The 13,413-nt window shown below is 38.8% G+C and overlaps 1 protein-coding gene across 2 annotated transcripts in view; it reads left to right on the top strand.

Annotated features, from left to right (window-relative positions):
• tmem117 (transmembrane protein 117) overlaps positions 1 to 13,413 on the top strand; it is a 112,311-nt gene that overhangs the window by 53,606 nt on the left and 45,292 nt on the right. The window lies entirely within an intron of this gene.

Raw genomic sequence — 13,413 nt, 5'->3', positions numbered from 1 at the left:
GTTGTGCATAGCAGTGTTCCACAAACAGCCATGGAGTGAGCACTTCACAGTAAGTTCATGTGAAGCGCTTTGAGATGTCCAACCACCGTGAAAGGCACTATGCCAAATGCAAGGATTATTATTATTATAACACACTTCAAAGCATTGTGTGTAAGAAATGCTTTCAATGAGTTTAATATGTTAGGGTGCTGTATCACCTGGAAATATGTATATCTTTATTAATAAGATAAACTTGAAGAAGATAATCATTCCTCCATCTTAAAGTTTTGTGAAAGAATGAAATAAGCCCCATTTTATTTTGAAGTAATATAACAATCCTTGCATTTCATACCGCGCTTCTAATATTGAATATCTCCAAGAACTTTAGATTTTCTGTGAAGTGTAGTGACTGTATTTGTAGCCAAATGTGGCAGCCAATATCTCACAAACAGCCATGAAGTGAATGACCAATGCAATAAAGCAATCCTTTTGATTGTCCTTTAATCTACAATACTACTGTAACTACGTAGTGATCTTTAGAGCTGACTGATATCACACACACATATTTGTGATAATATAAATTGTATTCCCCACTCACTTTTTCACCTCGATATTTCATTCAATAGTTTCACCCTATCTTCTCTGTCTTTAATCTTATTCCATCTCTCTGCATCTCTCATTCTTTTGGTTCCTTCTCCCAAAAACTCTTCCGTTGCCTTTATCCTTCATTATTACCACTTTGACAATTGTTGTTTGACTAACACTTGTCACACCTCTTAGATTTTCCCCCAAAAGCAAATACTGTATTCTCTTATGTTTATTCCCAGCTGCCTCCCAGTCAAACTCTTTGGGTATTTGCAAGTCAGCCTTTGTACCCAAATAGCTGATGCATTGAGCAGGCATTTTGTAGGTAGTTTAAGTGACTCTCTTGTGACTCTGCAGAAATGAGTGTATGCTTAAAAAAATCTGAAAAACAAATGTTGCAGACATCAAAAATCTGAAAAGCAAAGGTTGCAATGACATCAATCATTGCAAGCCATGGGGCATATACAGTATATACAGTATATGCCCCATAGCTTGCAATGATTATTAATGGTCTCCCTATATTGCTTTCCACAAAATTGCATGGCGGGGGTTGAAAGAAAGGCAAGGAACCACTTTTAAGAAATTAGAAATGATTTGAAGAAAGGAAAGAATAGACAGGAAAAAAAGATAGAAAGGATGCAAAGTAGAAAACCAGGTTAAAATTAAAAGATAGGGCCTATGGAAGAAGTGAAAATAGAAGTGAAAGTAGCAACAGAGGAACCAAAGGTGAAGTTTTAAATTTAAAATGAGGTTTTTTTGAATGTATTAGTAAGTGGATTTAGCTAATATTATAGTAATAAAGCTGTTCCTGATATTTGAGTGGCTCTATCAATTTTAGCATTGCATGTTAAACCGTTTGAGCTGGAAAATATACACATCCACTGAGATGAGTCTCTGTCGACCTGGCAGCCATCAAAGGGTTAAATAGTTAATGGAATATTTTCTGAAATAACATCCTCTAATAGTATTCAGGAAGGCTGTTTGCATGGGCAATGATTTATTGTGATGACCATATTGGAGAAAGCATCTCTGTCCTTCATCAAATGAAATCTGTATTCAGGTTTGAACAAAGCTTCCTTGGCTGCATTTGTGCTTCATTGTCAATTTCTTATTTTTCAATAATGTTTCACACCAATGTAGTTGTTTTGTGCAAACAGCATATTGAATTGAATGGGAATTTTGGCAACTTGATGCAATATTTATCAGTAAAATAACTTGTAACAACATTCAGATCAAATTGAAAACTAGGAAGCAATATTTCCAAGATTAATCTCTTTACAATCTCTTAGCAAAAAGACTATTTAAAAAAAAGGTTTAAAGTTGTTTGCTTAAGAAGTCAAGAGCCACATATAACAATCAAGATGAGTAATAGTGAGATTCTGAAATAAGCGTGTAGTAACTTCTGGCTGTAATGAGTTATTTAACTTTAATCATTCCTCATGTGGCCTAGTTTTATGAATTAGGTATTAACTTTTGGTAGTTCATTGAATTGAATAAATCCAACAAAGCCCTACCTGTTAAGGAGACTGATTGCTAATACCATTGAGATCCTCCGTCACCTCCTACAAATAAACATACATGTCAGGAAACACAACTGGATCCTGTTATCACACTCTCAAACTTCTTGTTGCATGTGTTTTTCTGTCTTGGAGTTTCTTAGAAAGTCATTAAAAGCAATGACCTGAATTATAGTTTCAAAACAAATAAATCTTGTTAACATAAACCCTTACATCTGTCATGAAACTCAACCAGAGTTATGTTCGTGCACGGCATGAGTGTGAGTTATTGCTCTGAGATTATGCTCCGTAACAATACTTCAAAATGCACAATTAGGATTTCAAGGACATGTGTTTATTATTTGTGTCTTGTTCCTTTTGAGCGTTACAACTAATAAAATGCACACACTTAAGTATCCTTCTGAGCTTGAGCAAGCGACAGTGCAGTATCTTGGAAGAATTGGGTTGCAGATGTCTGGAGTCAGAATAGGTCAATCATACCATCTCAACACTCTCCTGACTTTGGTCACCAGGACTCCTGTCTTTGTCTTTTGCTCGGGCTTTATACAGGCCCCTACTTGCAACTTAAATCTTATTGGATTCTCCAGAATGGCCAAGTGGCCCACCATTCATTACTACTGTTGGCTTTTGCTTGCAGATTATCATCCTGTCTCTTTATTGTATTATTCGTCTCCAGGTGACCTCCCACTCGTTACACCTTGTGCTCCTGGAACTTATGTCTTCATTTTCTGATGACATACTTGGCAATGCAATGCTGGAATTGGGTCAATGCTCTGTGTGTGGGCTAGCTAGCCTGGCTCATCGACAGGATTCATTGTAAAGGCAGCCAAAACACTGGGAGCAGGGATTCTTCCCACTTGGTTACTGTAAATCTTGCAAGCCAAAGTCAAATTGTGTAGGATAGACCTTGTTGGACAAGCAATGATAAGCTTTCCACACAGTGCTTTCAACGCCAATAATAATAATAATCCTTGCATTAATAGCGCCTTATCACGTCATCAAGATGTCTTAAAGCGCTTCCCAGAATATACTGTAAAGTGAAGTTATGTGGTGTTAGCTGGTTAAATTATATTAATACTCCAATGCACACTTTGAAGCCTCTAAGCCTTGACTTTTGCCAATCTGTACCTCATACTCTCTGGAATTAGTTAAGCAGAGTGCAAACTTCTAGGGAGAGAGTGCGCATTGCATTCCAGATATGGGGACGTTTCTACATGTAGAGGGCATGTATATGTGGAACTCTGGTATGGATCCTCATAAGTGCGATTATGGGTTTCTGCATGGTCAGAAACTTGGCTGACCTAAACAAAGATACAATTTCTGGATAACAGAACCATTCTCAACAACAACAACTTGCATTCATATAGTGCCCCTCACGCAGGGTAGTGTCCCAGAGCGCTTGACAGTGGCGGAGCACGACCCCGAGCTGAGGGGAAGGGGGAGGTGACCGTAGTCACGGTCAAATAGGAAGGTCTTCAGGCATGAGCTGAAGGAAGGGGCAGGGTGGAGGGATAGTTCTCAGTTCATTAACTCGACTCCTATATCCTTGTTTAAGTATAAACATTAACGAATGGAAATGTAACACTCTGAAATGTCCCTAGATTCCACTGGTCAAACCACCTCTGGCTTATGTTGAATAATAATGAAGCAGGCAATTAGAAATTACCATAATGAATATTGCTGAAATGATTCAGAGTACAATGAGAATGAATCTCTCTGTTTGATTGATACTTAGTAATTGATCGATGCAATTACTGTGCTTGGGAATATTTTACTGCTACTGCAAGGGGTCAATACTATTCTTCAGTCTCTACATTAGACAACATTCTTATTATACAGCACTTTCAGGATGGCAAAAAGAAGTTTTGGAACACATTTTCTTCAATGTGTTTGTGCCTTGTGAGAAGTAGGACGTGATATTTATGAGCTGAGAACACTTTGACAGTTTGGTGTCAGCTTAGCCCAGTTGGTAGCACGATTTCTTGCCTCTGAGTCAAAAGGTTGTGGATTCAAGACAATGTCATTGTCCAGGTCAGCAATATACAGTGCTGAGGGAGCGCTATATTATTTGAGGTACTCTCCTTCGTAAGTGATGATGGGTCAAGTTTGCTTGTTCAGTTGGATGATAAAGATCCCTTGGCACTATTTAAAAAGAGAAGAGGGTTTCACCCGGTCTCCTGGCTAACAATCCCAGAGATTGAATTAATCATTCACTTCATAGCTGTTTGGGGGAAATTGTTGTGTGCAAATTGTCTGCTGCGTTTGCCTCCAAAATAATAGTTACTACACATCATAGTAAATTTATTGAAGCGCTTTCAGACATATTCCTGGTGGGAAAGGTGTGATATCACATGCAAGGATTATTATTAATAATAAACCTTACAGAGTATGTTCCTATCCTTTCCAATAGAAGAATGGTGTGCAGTGGGAAGCTTTATATTTCTTGCTCCAAATCGAATTCAGGAAAATTCAGCTAAGAACTTTGGTATGGTGTTCAGTTTTATTGTTCTTAAAGAGTAGAGAGTTTGTGTGACTGCCCAACATATCATTTCAGAACTGAGGCCAAACCAATTTACAGTTGCTGCGTATATCAACGGTGTAAATAGATGTGCCATGGCAAGCATTTTTTCAAGGTAGGATCGACAGTGAGACTTCATGGGGATTTGTTTTGGGATCCACTACTATTGCTCACCACAGATTTAATCAGATTTTCCATCATGAATTGCCATGACATTTTTTTTTCATTTTGGTACAAGCAGCACAATGTAAACAATATACACATATTGTGAAGCAACTCATTTTATGCCATTACATTTGTTAGTTTGTATTTGGCTTCTTGTTTTTATTTCAGTGAGAGGCAGATAATAACTTTTTCACCGTTCAGGAAGATTTAGGATTGAGTTACCTATTTTTGAGAAGTAGAGAAGATTTGTTCAGCCTTATCAACAGAGACATGACCTCTTGACTTCTATACATCTGATCCTTTAACTTCGTTCTTGGCAGAAAGCAGTAGTTAAGATTGTTGGACTTCAAGCAGATGAAGATATAGGTTTGGGGGAATTTCTAAGTTAGCCTATATACAAAGATTTGATAATTGTCGGTACCAGTTAAAATATTGACTGGGTGTAAAGTGATTAGAATACCAATTTTATTAAATTGATCTGTTAGATTGAATCTTGCTGATATAGTAGCTGGCATTATCGACTTCATGTAAATGGGGTCACTTTGTCGTAACTGTTGCTGTCAAAAGTACGGATTGCTCTGACAAAGCTCTTTCTTGCATGTGACATGCTGAATGAGGACTTAAAAATGATTTGGGCATTTGATAATTTATAGTTATGAAATATCATTGCCAGACACCATTACATCACTCACTCAGATCCTTCCTTGTAATAAGAAACGCATATAATTTTGTGCAGAAGTGTTTGATCGGCAGCTCTACAGGGGGCACAAACAGGGACTTGGTTTGGAAGGGGTTTCATTGTGCATAGCATTGCTTTTATGGTGCTTGGTAGGCAAACCATGGAATCCAAGTAGCCTCACCGTTATCAGAATGTTCTGAATTATTTACTGACTCCCTCTTCACGGCATATTTATTTATTTTTAATTAGATCAATTCTATTCTGCATTTAGATGTAAAAGTAATTAAAGCCTTCCTGTAGTTTTAAGGTCCACGTGAGAACAATCGACATTAAATGCCTGCAGTCATTAATGGCATCTTTGAGTGTGACCTTTTGAGGGGGGCAACTCTCTGTACCTTGCTTTATATTTCTCGTCTGCAGAATATTGCGGGCTTGGAATGGAAGCTGGAAGACATTGTAAGGGGAATGTATCAATAAAGAAGACACTGAATATGCTCCCAGGGCAACAACACTCTTGTAGATCTTGTGCAAAGTGAATTACTGGTCAATTGTGTTGCCTGTATTGACTGTATCCATTGCTGAATCTGCTAGATATGAACTTCTGATTTGGCTCCCCACTTATTTATTGAACATATGGTGAATTTTATTAAATGATTTAATCTGCTTTTTTCTCTGGAGACAGTCAGTTCACTTACCAGAGGATTTCAGGTGTCAAACTAAACCTAGGTTTAAGTAACAAATGCGGAAATCACAAATGGGATGAATGATTTGTACAGAAAATGGGGAAGAAGAGAATGTAGAAGGGATTGAAAAGGAAAGTGACCTGGTCAGGTTTTTAAAATGTTTTGTTTTCAGTTCATTTTGCCTACAGAATACACATCACTATACTTTAGCTTCAGGAGGTCTCGAAGCACTTAACAGATATACTGTGAAGTGCAGTCACTTTTATTTGAAGGCACAGCAATGTCCCACAACCAGCCAAGAGTAAATCATGTTAAACGATTTGAGATATACTCCTGAACTAAAAAGCTCTATATCAAATGCAAGTATTGTTATTATTATTATAGCTATTATTTTAAATTGTATATTTTGTATTTAATTTTTGAAGTCAATGCTACATTTTGTCAAGTGAGCACAAGTGTGAGCGTAAACTACTTGCTAACAGCATATCAACCTGTCCGCTCCCTCCACTCAGCAGGCTCTGGCTTGCTCCACGTCCCCTGCCTGGCCCACCCCACCATCGGCGATCGGGCCTTCAGCCTCTCAGCCCCCACCCTTTGGAACTCCGTCCCACGGTCCCTTCACCTTCCTCCCTCCCTTCCTTCCTTCAAAGCACGTTTCAAGATTCTCTTCTTTGACCACGCCTTCGGTCAGCCTCCTACCCTCCCTACTGTCCACTCCTCCTGATCAGGTCAAAATACTTGACTGTCTAGCACCTTGAGACATCCTCTCAACGTGAAAGGCGCCAAACAGATGTAATTTGTTCTTGTAAATAATCAAACTCCAGCTATTAATTTCATTCCAAAAAAAAGTGAATGTGGAAGCTAGGTTTATTATATATAATAAAACTATCTTGATAATTGAGTTGCTTAATTACTGTAATTTTAGCATTTTACTGTCACAGAGTGCAATTTGAATGTGCAGAACCAGTCTGGAATCTCCATAGAGTTGCCGGTACTGAGTTATCTAAACTTTTTTTCCCTTGAATTGTTTCTTTTCTGCTTCCTCTCTGCTCCATTTTTATGTTTTACTATTTTCTATATATTTTGCTTTTTTTTACTTATTCTATTTTTTTCTACTAACTTAAAATGCTTTAATTTACCTGTCTTCCAGCTTCCACATCCTGGCTCCAGTTGGTTATTCATGTTTATGCTCACTTCAAATCTACCTTAATGAAGCGAGTTTCTTCCAGTGTCCTGACCATCAATTCCCTAAATAAAATGATCATTCGTTCTGTGGCTATTTGTGGGACATTGCTGTGCACAATTGGCTGCCATGTTCCCTGACAAAAATACACAGTCTTCACACTTTGCAGTATATTCTGTGAAGTACTTTGAGACATTCTCCAGACATGAAAGGCACAATAGCAAATGTAAGGACTATTATTATTATTATAATTATTATTATTCTGGATCACCATTGTACATGCATGTACTTGGCTTTCTGCCATACCTGTTAAAACTATTGTTCAGTAACTGATTAGCAGGATTTTAGTGGTTTAATAATTAAAACACAAAATATAGCGCCTTATCACATCATCTAGACGTCGCGAAGTGCTTCACAGAATAGAATGTAAAGTGAATTGACTATATGTTTTGTGGGTGAAACGCGGCAGCAAATTGCATACAGCAGTGTCCCACAAACAGTTGTGGATTGAGTGACCAAATTAGTATTATTTTTTTTTGAAGGGATTATTACCCCTGGAAAAGCGATCCACCAATTGGCTAACAACCGGCTTCCCATTTACTGCTAGGTAAACAGGTGTGTGGAGTAAAGAAACATGCCCAACGTTTCACCCTGCCAGGAATCAAACCCAGGTCCTCTCACTTGCGAGGCGAGTGCTCTAACCACTAAGCTGCAGGACTTAGATGAAACAAAAAATGTCAAAATCAAAGTTGCAATAAACTGAGCAAAGTCGATGCTGAATATCAGGCAACTTTCTTTAATGTGCGACTTTGAAATGCAGAACAAAGATTGTACCAAAAGTGAAGAGTTCCTTTTGCCAAGTCCATACTAAATGTTACATTTTTTATGGGGAAGAATCGCAACATATTGTGATAGTGTTGTACAATGTGCAGTAGATGGTAAGACATTCTAAATCAATTACAAGTACATTTCAACTAATAAGATTCCTTTAGTGGTAGACTTCAGTTTGTAGGTCATAGGAGCAGTGAAAATGGAAACCATGCCTTTCTTGTACAGAATACTGTTGTTTGACAGAAGATCAACCCCCTGTTATTCTGGTCTTGTTCATTTGTCAACATGAAGACGAAATTCAGTCTTCTGGGGTTTGGGTAGCTTCTGAGGCGAAAGGTCTTCTGACACCACATTGGCAAACTACTTGACAGGCCTGTGCAAAAGGCAGATTGGTATGCTGGACGCCATGTAAGACACTAGCGCCTCAAGCTGAATTTAAAATGAATTTGCTTTCATTCACTCACTCAGATCAGTACTTTGGAGTGCTGCTGGAAACGGGAACTATATTAGCCTGCATTTTAACATTCCTCTTTCATCTCAGACATAAAACATTGTTCTGTTTAGGATCAATCAGCGATCAAACCCAGGAAGTCGATGAGCACAGCCTGAGTCGGTAGTTTGGTTAGCTAGTAGAGTGATTCAGATTATTGGTGAGCAAAGGAGCTCAAATCTTCATTAACTCTATCCATTTAAGATGTAATGAATTACATTTGCACTACCTGTGCACAGCAACAAGGCACAAATAGAAACTTCAAAATTATTCAGTCATCTTATAAATGCAACGTTAGAAAGAAATGACATGTATTTCATAGTAGTTTATCTCATTGCAGCATCTCAGAGAATAATTTTAGTTATAATAATGTCAAGGGTAGTGAGTCTTTTTGTTGACAAACACTGCAGCCACTTGTATCAGCAAGTTCCTGCAAAACAACCAGAGGTGAACAATCAAATAATCTGTAGGATTGTTAACCTCCGGGAGAAACTCCCTTTTGTCTTTTAATAGTGTCATGGAATCTTTCCACATTCACATGAAGAAGCAAGTGGGTCCTTGACTTATGCTTCATTCGAAACAGAGGCAACTCCAGTAATGTAGCGTCTCCCAGTGGAGCTGGAAGCCACAAACTTCTGACCTTGAGATCTGACACTAAATTTTGCATTCTATATTTAGAAAATTCTCAAGTATTGAATATGAATTATCTGGCAGCCCAGACAGCATTCCCATTGCTGATATCCTTGAAGCTAGGTCTTACATTTGACTTGCAAATCATTGCTTTCAATCTCTGGTTAGTGAGATTGTGGCTTCTTGCTAAACAAAGAAACAGAATTGTTTATTAAAGGTATGCTCCAACTTCACGGATGTGGGCTTTGAGAATGGTGCCATGAGTGGTGGGGGTCTATTTCCATCACACCCAGGTAATTTATGTTCAGTATTCAAGGAATTTCCAAGTTTAAACCATACGTTTGATCCGAATCTCGACGTTTAAAGATGTGCAACATTACAGCCATAATATGTGTAGCCCAGTTTGAGCTTGTGCTTTTGGTCACCTATCTTCCTTTTCTTCAACTACCCCCCCACCCAACACACACACACACACACACACACAAATCAGCTTGGGATTCCAGCAAGCTCTGAAAAGTGCTTTCAGACATTCTGCTGACATGAAAGTCGCTCTATAAATGTCAAATTGTCATTGTTGTTTGCTCTCTTGTTATCATGCAGTACTTAGAGGCAAGTAGTTTGTTTGTTATAAAGAGATGAATTGAGCAGCCTAGAATAACTCACTATATAACACAGTTAGCATTGTAATCAGAGTCTCACAATGAGAGTGATTTAGATTTTTTTTAAATGAAAATCTTGCCCATGTGTTGCTTAGTATTTTGTTACTCCTAACAAAGAAGTGCATTGTTTTATTTTAAATCCCATACGTTATTCGAAAGAAAGCATTCAGATTAGATTTTACATCCACCGGGTCAAGGCTACCTTCACTGTAAGGAACTCCCTTAATGTTTAATTGCAGGTCAGATACTTCAGCTAGTTATTGATTTGAATTCAAGCGCTTTACACATCCAATTCAAAGCCAAGGGTTTGGATTCCATTGACTTTCATTTGAACTCAAGACACTGAGTTCAAATGAATGAGTTTAACCAGCTCTGGGAGAATCCAGCAATTTATATTAATGAAATTGAACATCTTAGGGAAGACTTTGCCGCCATAGGTCCCGTTTACTCTTTCATCCCCCTGACTCTTACCTCATTTTATATTTACATTTTGTCCAAATCTAGCTTTATTATTGCTTCATAAATCACCCTGTTATCTCCTTCCATTTTGTTCATCTGGCTTGTTACCTCTTTTTGTTTGAGTAGCTTTTTGCACAACTATACATTCATTATTTCAGTATTTAAGTTCTTCATCGGTTCTGGTCAATTAACAAACATTCTCAAGATTTTTAAAGGTACCAGACCGAAGGAAGAAGAATTTTTGTATAATATAACTTTTGCTGGTTAACAATACAGTGGAAACCAGTTATGCTGGATGCATCAGTGATGTATATTGTGTCCGAAGTTAGCGGCTCAGTTGTCAATCAATTGCGATATTCCCTCCTTGTTCTTCCCCATTCCTCCGTCTCCACACTGATTGACAGCCCAACTCCTGCCACTTTTGAATGGCTGGAGTCTGCTGTCAATCTCAATTTGACTCCTCCCTTCTCCGTCCGGGTGTCCCACTTGGCTGCCCTCGATACACAGAAGGTGTGAGCGAGTACATTCAGTTCAGGCAACCAATGGGGCATTTTGCCCGAATGAACCGGAGTTTCGTCCAAATTAACAGGCATATTTACAACAGGTAAGCATACAAAAGAATCGGGGCTGGCCATTTTGTTCGATTTACCCGACGTCCGTTTTTTGGCCAAAGCAGATTCCACTGTACATAAAATCATAGCAGATTTGTTTCTGATAAGCTTTTTCTAGTATTTCCATCCAGTTTGCCTTCCACCGTCCTGGCAGTCGGGTGTACATTCATGTCGCAAACTATATATTTTCCGAGATATTATAAAGAATCAACATTTTCTGATTCCACTGTCTCCCTGGAAGCCTATTCCATACATTTACTACTCGCTCACTGAAGTAGCATTTCCTCAGATTTACATTCATCCTAAGTAAAAAGAGACATTTAAATGGAAGTTGTGTTCAAAGTTGTTGCAGATCCATTAAAAAACAAACACAGGAGAGGCTTAGAAACATACTTTTAGCAATACTCCAGAACTCCAGAACTCTGCAGCCCGCGGCCTCTCCCACACCAGGCTCTATGACCTTATTACAGCCATCCACTAGCTTTAATAATAATAATAATAATCCTTGCTTTTGATATAGCGCTTTTTACGTCAGAAGGACGTTCCAAAGCGCTTCACAGAACACACTGTAAAGTGAATTGACTGTACATTTGTGGGCGAACGCGGCAGCCAATTGCGCACAGCTTTCTATCACACAGACGATACAGTTCAAGATCCTGGTCCTCATCTTCAAAGACCTCCATGGTCTTGCTCCCCCCTACATCTGCGACCTCCTAACCCCCTACCATCCTGCTCGCTCCTCCGCTCAGTGGGCTCCAGCCTGCTTCATGTCCCCTGCCTCGCTCGCCCCACTATTGGTGGACGGGCCTTCTGCCGCTCACCGTCTGGAACTCCATCCCGCAGTCCCTTGTCTCACCCTCTCCCTTGCCACCTTCAAGACACATCTCAACACCCTCCTCTTTGACCGTGCTTTCAATCTCCCTGCTTCCCCCCCCCCGCCCGCCACCCTCCCCGACCCGACCCCCAGCTCGGATCCAAAACTCTGTCTGTCCAGCACCTGGGATGTCCTCCCAACATGAAAGGTGCCATACAAATGTAATTTTGTTGTTGTGCTTGCTTGAAAAAAATGAGTGAAAGAACAAATGTTTAAAAGTTATTATTCATTTCTGATGGCTGGTCTATTGTATTTAGATGCAGATTGACATCTCGGAGTGTTGCAGTGTTGTTCAATGCAATCTGTAAACTCTTTCTGTTCAGTGCCCATATTGACCTTTCTGCGATACAGCAACTCATACTTTCTGTTAACAGACCTAAGCAGCTAGCCTGTTTAATTAAGACTTTTTCCATCCGTGATCCTTTTATTACCTTTAAAAGCTATGTTAGTATGCATCTTTGGCAAGAAAACTCAGTTTTACTAAAGTTCATTTTCTGTTCAATATCAAAAGTCGACGGGCAGTAATTTTTACACAAAATCTCATTTTGGCTGGTTTTAAAAGTGCAAGAGTTTGTAATGTATTGATGATTAAGGGTGCTTTTAAAGAGATTGCACTTAAATAACCAAAAATATTACATGTAACCCGTGAGCTGGAATCAATCTGCTTATTAATATTTTTGGTATCCCCTGATCTAGCTGCTATAGGAGTAGAATATTAATAGTTGCTCAGATTTCAAATAAGATGCTGACATTTTCCTCTTTTAAAATTCATTATGTGAAGCAGAATTGCAGGACTGCATTGCAAGCCTCCCACTGATTCTCATCCACACTGTAGAATGACTCCAGGTTAACCTTTGTTTATCCATTAAATATATAGCAGCAAGAGATTATATCTATGATTTTCTTATGGGTGCTTTTTTAAAAAAAAAGTAGAAAATAACAGCAACTAACTCAGATTAAGAGTGGAATGTTTGCATAACTTTTTTTTATAGCTAAAGCTTTGCTCGACAGGAGCTTGTGTGTCGTTGTGGAGAATAAAATAGATGAACATTTTGGCACCTGTGTGGTTTGACATCCTTATGACTCATCTCTATTGTTCCAGTCATTGTCAAACTGCCCACTTTCTTCCAGTGAGTGCTTTGTTCATCTTCTGTACCCATGAGAAGGCACAGCAATGTGCTGCAGACTCCCACTAAATAATTGAGCAATTATTCAAAAGTCATCTTTCTTGGACAGTTCCAGATGTGAAAATTTAAAGGTAGATATTTCTTGTTATTTTGTGGGGTGTGTGGGCAGCTTCTACTTTACACTTGATGAAGCGAATAGTGTGTATGTTAAAAAAGAATTACGTAGAATAACTTGACCATCTTGGTGTGATTTAGACAGGGACGTGATTACCTTTGTGGGATGTGGACAGAGGCACGACCCTTAATTCAGGAATCCTGACCAAATACAACACATTATGTTTAATTTATTATGTTTTACCCACTTAATGTTTCGACATGTGCACAATTCTCTGGTGAAACAATGTCTGGCATTCTACTCCAAGG

Source organism: Callorhinchus milii, unplaced genomic scaffold (genome assembly GCF_018977255.1).
Source record: "Callorhinchus milii isolate IMCB2004 unplaced genomic scaffold, IMCB_Cmil_1.0 Scaffold5, whole genome shotgun sequence".
In the NCBI taxonomy this organism is placed as follows: domain Eukaryota; kingdom Metazoa; phylum Chordata; class Chondrichthyes; order Chimaeriformes; family Callorhinchidae; genus Callorhinchus; species Callorhinchus milii.
This window is presented reverse-complemented; position numbering and strand designations above follow the sequence as displayed.